Source organism: Etheostoma spectabile, chromosome 9 (genome assembly GCF_008692095.1).
Source record: "Etheostoma spectabile isolate EspeVRDwgs_2016 chromosome 9, UIUC_Espe_1.0, whole genome shotgun sequence".
Classification (NCBI taxonomy): Eukaryota; Metazoa; Chordata; class Actinopteri; order Perciformes; family Percidae; genus Etheostoma; species Etheostoma spectabile.
In genome coordinates, this window is record NC_045741.1 from 1,949,461 (window position 1) to 1,963,817 (window position 14,357).

At 41.0% G+C, this 14,357-nt stretch overlaps 1 long non-coding RNA gene across 1 annotated transcript in view; it reads left to right on the forward strand.

The window, feature by feature from the left end:
- Window positions 1-602, forward strand: part of LOC116696142 (uncharacterized) — an 11,304-nt gene extending 10,702 nt beyond the window's left edge. Inside the window, exon 3 of the long non-coding RNA XR_004333632.1 lies at window positions 592-602. This is a non-coding gene — a long non-coding RNA (uncharacterized LOC116696142). The remainder of the gene's footprint in view (window positions 1-591) is intronic.
- The last annotated feature ends 13,755 nt before the right edge of the window (window positions 603-14,357 follow it).

Here is a 14,357-nt window from a genome sequence, read left to right on the forward strand (position 1 = left end):
TGAGGGAATGTGAAACCTAACCTGTCTGTGTTTAATATCCTGGTCAGTCACATTCTTGCAAATGCTAGCAGCCCAGCTCTGCATTCATTAGGAGCAAGGGCCTAAGCCGTGCCCTGCGATGAAAGCGCAGTGTCAGGCGTAAGCTCTGATGACATGACGAGGGAGCGAGGGGGGTGGGGGGTTAGAGGACGAGAGGGGATGCTCTGCAAAGACCCACCCCTGGGTATCCATCACACACAGCCATCACTCGGGAGCAGAGTAGACCTGATAAATAAATCAACTTAGGGGCCCAGTGAGGTTTCAGGGCCTATTCCTCTTTATGAGTACAGCAGGGTGAGAGATGGAGAGAGAGGGGGGAGAAAAAAAAAAACTTTGACTTCTTCACGCCTTGGTCCCAGTAGGCATGAGGACCAAAGACACCAACTCTGTGATTCTTTCAAAAATTAAATATATTCACTTATCTGAAAGGCCCAGGCTCAAGATCCTCATATTTTTCTTTAACATCCAAGATAAAAGTGTGAGGACTTTCCCATTGGCTTTCAATCGGCAGCTCTTTGAAAACTCATACTTAATGATTTGAAGGTCTTTTAGAACTTACTTTGGGACAACAATTTCTGAACTGCTGCTTTTATGTGGAGATAAGTAGAAAAGGCCTGTATGAAAACATCAGGGAGCTTCAAATTACCCCAACTTTAGAAAGAACATTGGTTGTACGGGGCTCAATTGAACATGACTGACTTTACTCCAGCAGCTGCTCTTTATTTTCTTTAATCCATGATCTTGAAGTTTTATTTGTGCTGTTATTTATTTATTACAGACAAAAGTAGAAGAGATGTCTTGGAGTGACCTATAGTGGAGTTTCTTGGCAGTAACTTTCTAGAGGGGGACGTCACGTTTTCAGGTCGATTTCACTACAATGCCGCCTTGATTTGTGCGTTTAGGTGAAGGAGCAGAAAGGGTTGGGGAGACATGGGTTTCACTCCTCTAAACCAGTGGCTGTTTCATCCTTAGATGTTCAAATTAAATACTTGAGTAGGGGATTTTAAATTGTCAAAACCCCCGAAGGATCAAAACAAAACAAAGACTGGGTTGGGAGGAAGAGAAAGAGGGAGACAAAAAAGCACCATCCAAATTCCCTGTGCACTCTGTCTCAGTTAGAAATTTAATGGTTGTGTTTACCTTCTCCTCCTGACTGTTTTCTCTCAAGGCTCTCCTTTAACATACTGTATTTGACTCTAGGAAACATTTCATTCAATCTTATTTTCCTATTGCTTCCTTATTCCGTTTGTTCTCAGCTGCTGTTAAGTTTGCTGCAGTTTGGCAAGTGTTACATAGCCTGAATGGGAGATGTGTCTTAAGGCACATTTCTCCCTGACAGAGGCTGCTGTATGAAAGGGGTGACAGCGCCGGCTGGAAATTCTTTCTTCCTTTGTGGTTCAGATAAGTAAGCATGCACAACACCCCTGTGATTAAAATCTCCTTCTGATATTTCTATCAAGATTTCTATTAGGAGACAGACAGGGAAAAGATGCTGCCAAAACAGCACGCAGACAAGACGAGTATATCCTCAGAGTGGAATACCATTCAAAAAGAGCAGAGGGTATTTAAAATATTTAAGCCAAACTCTTTGGCATTTTTCCCGTATTTATTGTTTGTTGATTGCTAGCATCAGAATACATTTGCAAGCAGGGATTCCAAACCTAGAGCAGTACACCTTGTGTGCAAGCGTGCACCGTCACTCACGGAGAACGGGGGGAATTTGACACATGAGGAATGATCCCTGCCACGCACTTGCTGACACTGCCGCATTTCACCCAATCTACAGCACTTCGCAAGCAGGGAACAACAATCACCTGTCATCTCCTAAAGTATCTGGTAATTGTGTTTTCACCATACCATTATGTACGGATGCCCACAAACAGCACCGAGCTTTAGTTCTGCTTCCTCACCGTTTCATATTTTCACCCATGTCTGAGACAAAAGAGTCATTTACATTTCCTTTGGCGAGTGCTCTCTGGCACCCTCACACCCCCCAGCCCCCATTCTCTCTCATGCTCTCACTCTCTCTCACTAACAAAAGCTTATTTAACCCAAGGTTAGATTACAACACTGAGGTTATTGCCTGGCCCTCCTCCAGCTCCCCATTATAAAGGGGCCACCACCTAATCTGGAGGAGCAGCTCTTCATTAATGTATTATTAACAAGCCTGTTACAGTGTAATGCAGGAAAAGGCTCTCCACTGGGGATAGTCATAATGGGGAGAGCAAGAGTGTGCCTAGTGAAGCAGATTACAATGAAAGACCAATGAATTGGGCTGAAAGGAGACTGATGAGGTCTACCCCTCATCATACTCCACAATGAATTGCAAAGCTTCATCTTACCAATTAGCTTAATTGCATGTTTGGAATGTTAAAGACAACAGGGTTTGATTGAAAGACGCTCTCTAACCCCCACAGCGGCAACAATGTTGTAAATAATCTCATTTGTGCACGTGACGATGCATCACAGTGTATGAATGGTTGAAATATTTCATGCTGATGTATGAAGATGTATAAGTGGAACTGTGGTCAGTTGTCAATTCTTCTTTACATCGTCTGAATACAAAATGGCACTTATTGCACTAATACCGGTCTTTTGTGAAAAAGTTTTATTTAGGGCATGGTGTTTGAATACTAAACACAAAAAGCAAATATTCCACAATTTTTATATTCTATGAATGTTCATTTACGGTGTATGCATTCATAGTATAAATGACGATAATGCTCGTGAATAAGACCTTATGTTTCTGAAAAGTATTGATTCATATTGTGAAAAGTAGATTAGGGAGAAGTCTGGTGAAAATCAAATCTTCTTCATGTCAACAAATCCCAATTGAGCAGGAATGATGCGCTAGCTTTAAAAAGTCCGAAAATGTTGAGAAAAAAATGTAAATTCACCGACCTTAACCTTTCACCTCTACCATGACACTCTTTAAAACCAGTTTGAGTTGTTAATTATTCGAAAGCTAATTCTGGGAAGGGTAACATGCCAGCCAGTCCATATCCTTCGCGTTTTACTTTTGGGGATTGCTCCGGTGCAGCAGGAAATTCCGCCGGATCCATGTATTTTCCTTTTCCGTTTCTCTTGCACGACTATTCTGCAGTGGCTCTTTGCGGAGCTCGGCATCGCCCATGATGATTCTGATTGTTGGGTTTCGGTAAATAACATCACCAGACCTGCTCTTTTTTGAAAAGCGCTGTGAGATAATTGTTGCTGTGATTCGGCGCTATACAAATAAAATTGAATTGAATTGAATTAAATGGAATTGATTGGTTTAAAGAAATGCCAATAAACCAGATGACGTTTTCTTCCCATCCCGAGACTACATGCTAGCTAACGAGAAAAGGCTGCATTACGCTTAAAGGACTGTTTTAGAAGTGCTTCACACCACAGAAGATACCTGTGCTCAGAAAAGCCCCCGCAACAACCCTGGTATTACCCGGGTATTACTGGCATACGCCTGTTTTTGCTAAAATCTTGACTAAAAGCCTGATTGGGAAGATAACAAAAAAAGGCATTCATCTGTCCTCTTTTCTTCCTCAGAATACCGTCTCCAATAATTGAAATTGAACTTGTCTTTGTTGGAGCAGAATAAGTTTTCTCTTACAGGGCTAAGTCTGCTTTATCCTTGTCAGGTGACGTCTACCGAAACACGGGCTCCAGATTCCTTGTGCCTACAAGCACATGTTCCTCCCACCACTCTTCACACTCCCTCACTCCTGTCTAATTGACTTCATGCCTGTTCATGAAAAGGATCCTGGTTTCCACCTGTTCTGCCTCTATTCACAGCGTAACACCAAATTCTCTTGTGCTCTCACTCTATTAACAGAGATCATACCCAAGTTCAGCTCCCCGCTATTATTGCATGGGATGCTAAAATCTAATTTTCAACTCAATTTAACCTGGTCTACCTCAGGGGGAATGGAGAAGTCCTTTCTCTGACTTAATTATGAACATACAGTGCTGCAAGTCAAGGAAATCTTTTCATATTAACATTTTGATTATTGCATACAGCCAGAAAACAATGATTATGCTGTGTGTTGTCACCAGACATAATTTGATGTATTTCTGTGGCTTATTATATTATCTTGTTTACGTATTTGGGGGAATCCTTTTTATAAACCTACCATTAAAGCTTTCTTCATTTGATTCAATCTTTTTCAACTAGGTGCCCCAATTATAGTTAATAATTCAGTGCCCTTTATGCAGTTAGTTCATGTGACCTAGATAGCAGGTTTTTTAATGAAGTAGTCTCTTATTTCATATTCCGCTTGCTTCCGCTGAAAGACCCATTACCTGGCTTCACCGTGTCACAGCCAGCCTTCACCCTCACTCCCTGAAATGTAAACTCCCCAATAAATCACCCGCGAGGTACAGTGTCTGCCCCTATCAGAAAAGATTGTCAGATAATGGCATTTGGTGCTGTTGCTGCTCAGTTTAGATATGGGTGGATGTGTTGGCCATGGCATATCCCCATTCTGCCTTCTCAAAAAGAATTTGGCTTTGATTTGATCACCCATATGGATGTTCATGTGCTTTAGCAGACGACAGACTTAATTCATACTCAGCATCGCGAAATAGAGGGTTCCTTCGAACAAGAGAAAGGGGTGACGTTTATAAGGAATCCTTGAGGAGGCTGTCTGTGGTTGTTGCTTTGAGCTCCCCTCAAGCAGATACACAGATCCTTAGCAGAAACAGTCTGGCTCAGTGTTTAATGGTACACCAATACCAGGTTCGGCTCCTGTCTGCGCTCCTTCCTCCCAGCTATTGAGCACTGTTACTGGGCCATCTGTGACTAAGTGCTGTGCAGTTACCCCAGTTTTGGAGCATTACCCCCAGCACATCTATGATCTTAATGAACCCACAAGCTTTTTACTGTCAATCAATAATTGAACAGCCACTGAAGGAGCTTTTTCCACAGCTATTTGAAGGGGCATAGGGTGGCTGAGTTTACCCAGCAAGTTAAAAAGCTTTACCAGACTAAATACAGTGGCTGCTAAGGGCAAGCGTACCCATGCTTTATTCTATCAGCTTTGAGATTTAGTATATATGTTTTTTACATCTGTACTGAGCCTAATCCAATAAATCTGTTTAGAGCAGCACATGCCACATGAACATACTGTATACTCATGGTCTCAGCCGTTTCTATCCGATTCTCATTTTCACCTCATTCGCGCCTATAGAGATGCATCTGACTATTATCAACAGGTCATAGCCCAGCATTGCACTCTGTTAGTGGTAACACCTTCAAGCAACTGTCAAGCCAGGCATGATGCCTATTAACATATCACAATGATTGAAGCTAACTGTGAATTCAGTCAGGCTTTATAGCTATGTAATGCTTCTTACAAGTAATTAAACAAAGACAAGTATTATAACGGCAATTACCCCATTATCAGATTAAATCTTCCATTAAGGATGTGGCTATATTAAGGTTATGTCAAAGTAAGTGCTGAATGCACAGTGCAATTTAGGGCCTGTGTCCATCAACACATTCTCACTCTCCCATCACACGCTTTGGCATGTGCCTTTGGCGCTGTTATTGAAACGCGCTTGTTACTGACATTAAAGGTCTTCTTTAGCGTCCTATCTAAACAGACTTGTTTGGGTCTCTTGGTATCACTTTTGCGTCGTATCTGACGCTGAGTGCCACTGCCCGAGCGTCCTTAATTGACGAGTTGGGAGTGAGAGCAGGTTGCGTCCATGTAGCATTTCTTTCTGGTAGAAAAGTGCTGGCAGGGCACTGGGGAGCACTTTTCAGCCCAGCGATTTGAAGTGCTGCACATGTGTTTGGTTTCTATGATCACAGTAACATTAGCCAGGCAGCTAACTTCATTCTGCGTTAACAAAGGGGTTGACTACACAGCTAACAACAAGCTAACAATACGTACGGTGATAAACACCCAACAGCAACATTCAGTGTCCGGCCGATGTACTCCCACAAATGTGCTGCTCTATCTTTGACGACAGCAGCACTTTTCTGAAGTGCTCGAAGCGGCCTGACAAAAGAAGACGCTGGCGCTCAAACCTCCGTAAATGGGCGCATGCTCTACCAGGTGAGCTACCCAGGCGGCCTAAAGACAACAACTTTACCATCACATTGTACTGCATAGAAAACACAGTGAACACAAAACACAATCAAATACAGAAGTGTGCTGCAAATGGACTATACAATCAAATACACACAACACAACCAAACACAGAAAACACAACCGAATACTGAAAACACATACTGAAAACACAGCAGAATACAGAGAATGAGATGTAAATAACCAACGATGCTAACCTGGCTGATGCTATTTATACATTAAGAAAGTGTTGTTGTCATAATTTCTTTTAATGTGAGGTTTGTTTAGTGACATTTATTGCACAAAAGCGAAACTAAAAGATTACACAATTTGACATAATGCACATTATCACATTTCCCACAGAGGGGACAATCTGACTGGACACATAACTGTTATTTTCTATCTTTTGTTTTACTTCTCATTTCCCAGAGTGTAAATGCTGGCAATTGTATTATTTTTTTTTTTTTTAGCTTTTTGCCAAGCAAGCCTACATTTACCATGTTGTCATGCTGCTTTTTGATAATTGGTAATCCTTGCCACACCCTCCTTAAGTTATTTAACAGTATTTATCAAGTTCCAGGTCAGATGGTTCAATCATACTCTATTACTTAATCTTTTATCTAAGCGTGAGCAAACTAACAATTTTGTCAGATGGCTCAGTTAGCTACACAACAGTTACACCTGGAAGTTAATGTGTGTAAATTTTAAATAACAACTAATCTCTTGGTAAGAACTAGCCTAGTATTAATTTCAGAGATGGGAAGTAACGAAGTACAAATACTTCGTTACTGTACTCAAGTAGATTTTTCTGAAATGATTTTTTACTTTACTTTACTATTTATTTTACGCTACTCCTTACATTTTAACACAAATATCGGTACTTTCTACTCCTTACATTTTACAAAATTGGCTCGTTACTTTAGTTTTTACAAGAGGTTGTCATGTCGGACAATAGCGCGGACACGCGCCACACACCGCGAGCGGGTGCGCGCGCCACACGGAGAAAAAAGTGAGAGAAATGAAAAGGGGACTAGCTGTCCGGAGGATAACCAGCTGAGATTGTGTGTGTGCCTCTTTGAGAACTGTAAGTCGTATAACTCATGTTGTCAGTTCACTTAAGCCTGTTTTTGGTCTATAATTCTTCACATTTAAAGTAAGTTAGCTAGTGGTTTTGGTGTGGTCTTCACCTGTTAGCTAGTGGTTTTGGTGTGGTCTTCACCTGTTAGCTAGTGGTTTTGGTGAGGTCTTCACATGTTAGCTAGTGGTTTTGGTGTGTTCTTCACCTGTTAGCTAGTGGTTTTGGTGAGGTCTTCACATGTTAGCTAGTGGTTTTGGTGAGGTCTTCACCTGTTAGCTAGTGGTTTTGGTGTGGTCTTCACCTGTTAGCTAGTGGTTTTGGTGTGGTCTTCACATGTTAGCTAGTGGTTTTGGTGTGGTCTTCACATGTTAGCTAGTGGTTTTGGTGTGGTCTTCACATGTTAGCTAGTGGTTTTGGTGTGGTCTTCACATGTTAGCTAGTTTGCACGTTGGTCTTAATGAAGCATCAACACTTTCACCTGCTTTATTCGCATGAGTTTTTTACCGAACTTCAGATACTGCAATTCAATTGACAAGTGGATGGAAACTTAGCTAGAGAGAAGTCGTCTCCGTCTGTTTTAACAGACACACCTGGGGCCAAGTTGGACACCAGAATCAGCTTTAATCCAGTCCTAATCTAGTTCTCAACTTTCACATCATTTCACTGGAGTTATCCTTATTATTGTTTACGTCATCAATACCATATTCAATCTAAATGGATGGGAATACATCTACTGTACGTTGCATTTGACGCAACTCAACAGATTCAGCATTCTGCATTAATTCACAGCAAATCATTGAGGCTTGATGGCGCTAACGTTAGCACATAGTAGCATGGATGGCGCTAACGTTAGCACATAGTAGTATGGATGGCAACACGATTGAAAAGGAAGAAAACAGCAAGACATTCCCATCATCCTCAACCTTATCTGAAAGAAATGTTTGAGACAGTAGGCATCAAGAAGGACTCCTGGCCAATGTGCTGGGGAACTTCTTCATTAATGTCTGTTTAATCATTCATATTTTAATCCTTTATTTTATTTCCAGAAGCCGTATTTGAGCACACACATAAATGTAGATTCATTTTTATGTTAGGGGGAAAGATTAAAAATAAAAACTGGATCAGTGAATTCTCACAGAATCACAACTGAATTCATATCTTGCTAATGAGTCAGAATCTTATTAACCTGGAGTCCCAGTCTCTGTCATAATAATCATATATGTTATGTTTTAGGCCTATTGGCACACATCCATTTGTCATCCATCCAAATGTAGCCTTTGCCATACAAAGACATGTCCTCCATGTCCCCTGAAGTTCCTCAGCGTCTCTCTAGTGACATTTGTGTGCTTCAGGAAGCTTTCGCAAGGCTATTATTTCCAAGCCTGTACTTTGTTACTTTTACTTGAGTAAAGAAGTTTAATCAGTACTTCCACTTTTACCAGAGTACTTTTTAACACAAGTATCTGTACTTCTACTTAAGTACGGAAAGTGAGTACTTTTGCCATCTCTGATTAATTTAGTGATGCAGAAATCTTCACTCACACAACACATTAGTAGGCTTTAACGCATTTCCGTGGTTGGGGTGTGTGTGTTTTTGTTTTTATTTGTCCAATTTTTTTTCCTCGCAGATTTTTCTTCTTATAAATGATGTGCTGTGTTGTCACAGTAGTGAAGATATTTTGGGTATTTGATTGCATAGGCAGCAGTGTGTCGCGCTCTCTGGGCCACCATATGCTGTACCTGCAGCTCCAGACTGATCAATTTGCTTTAAAATGCTTTGAAAAGCAAGTATAAACTAAGAGGGATCTGCATGGTAACAGACAATAACAGACATGGTAACAAATTTAAAGAAATGCCATTAAACCAGCGCACGTTTTCATCTCATCCCTGAATGCTATGGGGAGTAGCTAGACCCTCCTTCAGGTTGCGTTGGAGGAGGGTCTGGCAAAGCGAGACTAGTATTGATTAGAAATGTATTAAGATGACACTTTATGAATTAAAGAGACTTTGTTATAGTTTTTTAGCATTTATGTTCTGTATGTGGTGGGTATCAGTGTGATATAAATAAACTAAATGATAAAATATCACCCATCACTGTGATTTCAACACTGAAACGAGGCAAGAATCCAGCAGCAAGCCGGCCTGTGTTTATGAAACTCCCTCCATCGGCTAGCATGCAGTAACAGTGTTCTTGGGTTGCTTTTAGTCGGGAGGTTAAGCAGCTGAGAGCAGAGTTTTTCTTTCTCTAGTATTCCCCAGCCGCCTGTGGGGAATACTAGAGAAAGTATGTCCCTTGGTTCTCTTAGCCCTCTTTATCCTGAGACTTCCACAGAATAGACCTTAAACCACTTTAGCTCTGCTTTATGGTATCATCATTGAGTCACTAGTGACATGTAGATGCACATGGTGCTAGAGATCTACAGATTCATCCATTATTTATGAATTGTGTCGCAAGGATATAAATGCTGCTATCTCATTGTGGGGTACTTGGCCTTTCGAACCCCGCTTGCAAACTGTGCTATCTATTCACAGACAGTGATGCTGAGCTTTTCATCCCGCTACTGCTCGTGTAGAGAGTATTGCATCTGCCAGGGGAGCTGGTCTAGACCGGACTTGAGCCTTTTTTTATGTGCATTTCCAGTTTTGCATTATTTCATAAAGGTTTGAAGAGTGAAAGCAAACAACTTTCAGTTGTGCCTGAGACCAGCCCTGCAAAGTGAAAAAAGCCATGTCCTGCATTCTCCTGGGAGCCAAAAATCCTTCTCCACACAAACTTTCCCTTAATGAGCTGGAGTGTGCATAATAGGAAAACATTAGTATTGTTATGAGGGGAAGGAGAGTTTGACTGACAAGGTCCTGCTCCTAACTTTTGTTAAATTAAAAGAGGATAGCTATCGGAGGTTTGGTATATTGAAACGTCCATTTGCATATTTGCGGCTATATTAAAAAGGATTAGCTCCAGCCAGTGCAGCACAACAAACAGAAGGAGGAGGACAGCATGGTTTAATATCACAAATGACACCCAGGGAGTTACCCCCTAGCTCCAAGCCTGATTACATCTACTTAATTAGGACAGCTTCTCAACTCTCACACATCTCCTTCCCCTGCTCTGCTGTGTGCGGCAGGAGTTTAGTCCCAGATTCAATATTTACCCTGCACTCCTCTACTTGTACCAGGAGTTTTTACCGGGGATAGAGGGGTGAGTTGGGGGTAATATTAATCAAGAAATCTGCTCCTAGTATGCAGGTGCAAACCAATTAGCAGGCTGGCATTTAAAGGACTTTAATTAATATTTTGTCATAGACGAAATCAGATATCAGTTTTGTCTAAATGCCTTGCACACAAGTTTTCAAATATTGGGGTCTCGAGTGTTGCATTATTGGTAGCTGTGAGATTTAGCTTCCTGTGTTGACATCTCACATATGCACACATTCTGTGTGCATACAGTAATACAGTAATACAGTTGTAACATGCTGTATTATATTACATGGATAATAATGTTATATAGTATGTATTGGATCAGTCTAGTTATGCTCTCACATCTCTCAGTTTCTTTCAACTCATGCACTAGTTATCTTTTGTCTATCATGATGTGTAACTCTGTGGCCCTTTTTGATGATAAATAATGAAATCTCTTAGGTTATGGCAGTATTTTATGACTGAGATTCAAAACCACTTTAAGAATTTCACATGGCAGCTGCTGTTCATCAGTCCATCCACACACAATGCATATGGAACGACCCAAATTGCTGTTGATTGATGTTTACGTTTGACTGATTGGCATGACAGTGTTAGACAAATGGATAAGTGAAACTTGATAATTTATTGTCAAAAAATATCCTTTGGTTTTGTCATTTAGTCATTATTTTTTAGTCAGTTTTTTTATTGTTATGCTGCTTTATGCTTTCAACCTACATTTCAGAAACAAATATTGGATTTTCTACTCAAATGCATTAATTTCACAGCTATGATTGCAATTTTGCAGTTCAAGTTTTTGCATACAAAACCTACAATTATCTCATAAAACATGATACATTGTTATGGGTGAGAATAATCCAACCATATACAATAGTCTCTCTTTTACCAACTAAAACACCAATGTGGTACAGCATAATACTACTATAAATACTAATACTATTACATAATATAGTCTACATAACAACATGATATTCTGGAAAATGATTCGGCATATTACTAAATACTTGAGTTTGTTTAGGTACAAACTTCTCTCCTTTAACAAGTGAAATTCTGACTGTATAACTTCTTTATTTTTGTGATATTTCTAGTTTAACTTCAGTAAAGGATCTGAATCTTCTTCCCCCACTTGCTATAATAAATCAGAAAATACAGTTGCAGTGGTTTAATATTTACCTGACAAGAACACATTACATGGCAAACAAAGAATTTTGTCTTTTGTTCAAAAACTCGACAAAGAAAAAACAAAGCCAAAGAAAGGTTACCTTTCTAAAAAAAAATTTAAATCCGAAAGGCAATTCATTAAAATGTGTCATCCTTAAGTAATCGTATGATAAACAATAAAACACGGAAAGCACATAACCAACAGAACCTTTTTTTCTCCAGAAAGGATACCTCCCTGTTTATATTTATTTGTGCTGAGCCCAATGGACAAGTTGTTGAAGACTTAGCTCAAACCCATTCTTCATGGACAGTGTTGTATACGTCAAACATTAATATTAAAGATTGTGTCAGCCTCACTTTCTGTTGAGGCTCAGCTTTATGAAATCACACAGGGGCCGCTGACCTGCAAAGATGCGACTTGAACGACTTTTTTTCAACTGCCGGGAGGCCTGGGGGGGTTAAAGGTCAACTGTCACAGAAGCCACAGAGGATCCTCCTGGGTGAAGATCCTTGAGTCGTTTCCCTTAAACCAAGATACCATGGCCAGGTTTCACAGGTCCGCCCTGCAGCTGCCCCGGGGCTTGAATACATCTGTGTGTTTATTGGATGGTGCCATTTTTGTGCACTAGCCACAAAACCCCGACCATTTCCCCAGTCAATGTTAATGTTTAAGTGGGCTTACTGCTTGTCCACCACATAGTGTTCAAACTCTTAGTATTAGCTATGTTTTTACCTGCTAGTAAGAGTTTTGTTGACACTAAAACTTTCTTGCAGGGGTTCATGTCATAGTTTTTGTGCTACAGCTGCACAGTGCTGTTATGTCATGACGTCATATAATTTAAGGAAAGACATTAAGCAACCTCTGTGGGGCTGTAATACATTAGCAGAAGGCCACACATCCAGAGATAAATGACAATTTTTTTCTCATTCAGTGTTGGTAAAGCGTATAATAAGCACTGATTGGGAATCCACTCGCCCAGAACTAAACTGTGTTTGCTCTATCCACAGTGGGGAAAAAAATCATATTAGCAAAAATAAATGTTGGTGGGTTGTTAGAGAGTCTGATTATGTGTGTCTCAGGCAAATTGGTGGTAATGAGTCAAGAGACTGCACTCGTTCACATACATTAAAACAGCGATCATTAGGAAATTAGGGCCCAGATTAATCCTGTTAATGACACACTGGTGCTCATGGGAAAAAAGACGGCCCCAGATGTCGGGATGCAGTGCCGTGATGAAGCATCAACTGTGTGCGACGGCTCCTTCTCTCGCCTCCTCTCTCTCTTTCTCTCTTTCCTCCCTGCCTGACGGTAACGCGGGGCTGTTCCTGCACAGCGCCGCCACTTGAAATGCAAACGAGGGGGGCCGCAGCCGACTGCTAATGAGAGCAGATCACAGTGATAAGGAGCGAGAGAGAGGGAGAAAGAAAGGGGGGAGAAGGGAAAGTGAATAAATTAAAAAAAAAAGAAGAGATCTGAACTGGGGATAAGACGCAGCAGCAGGAACTCTGATGTCCCCAATTAGGAGGGATGTCACCCCCTGTCTGGGCCGTAGTAATAAAGCCCTCACTCTGTATTCGGAATCACATGGCTCCAACGCTGTTAACATTCTAATATCTTGGGCGTGCATGGTAACATTAATTACTTGGCCATTTGGATGGCTCCTGAATCTCCTTAATGTTTGCTTCCAAATGGAAATCTGAGCTCAGGCTTAGGAGTGTTACATTAGAAAATAATAAGTAATATTTACCCTATCAGCAAGCAGTCCCGCCTGCACTGCATCTGGTTCCAATTCTCCTATTGACTGTTTGGATATACTGTTCTCCTATACAAAGGCAATTATTCTGTGAATTTAACAAGAATGTGATCCCTGCAAATGGTGACTTTTTCTCCAGGCTTTTGGACCTCTTGCATGTAAAGCCCGCTGTTTGAGAGAGGCCGTGCCACATTTAGATTTAATTACAGGTGTTTGAAATCTATGCAAATCTCCCCCAGTCTATTCTTATCAGGGGAGCCCAATAATTGAAGAAAATCTTCCCAAACAATTCCTGCTACCATTAAAATTCATGGTCACCTTGAAAGGTATGTCTGCGGCTGTGAATTCTATCACCCGGTACTTCTCTCTTAATCTCTCTCTCTTACTCTCTCTCACTCTCTCTCTCTCTCTTTAAGAAACAAACACTCTTGTTCGTAAGTTACTGCAATATATATCATACCAGATAAGGAATTGCGGAGGAATGAACATTCTTCAGATTCTAACTCCAATTGGTCAACTTTCATCTGGCGGAAGCCATATCTACTATATTGTTTTCAAAGTGTAGTGAACCCAAAAGAGAAAGGGTAAAGCCATTGCGGTGTGTATACAGCAGAAATGTGTTCTTTGGGGTGGCAATATAAGAGGAGCCCTGGATAAAGGAGAAAAAGATTACAATTTTTCCCCCATGTTGTGGTGGCAGAGCTGCCAGCGAGAGGCTGAGAAGAGCAGCGAATGTAATGGTTGTATTACTGCACTCGGCGATGCATTATTAATGCAAACGTGATCAAGGCAGGTGGACAAGCCCAGGAGAGATAGCGCTGCTTAATGAACAGCCCCCTCTCTCTCGGGCAGAACAAGGCCTGGCAGCTGTTAGTGTTGCACTGTGAGGTGTGAGCTCCTGTACCTTTGTGGTTAAGGTAGACCCTATTTAATTAAGAAATAATCTGCAGCCGCTTTTAATTGACTCTGTTCATAGACCTGTGCATGTGTCAGTGCTGTGGTCATGCCCACCTGCATTTTAAATGGGAACATAAACGGCTGTTTTGTGCCATTCATCAT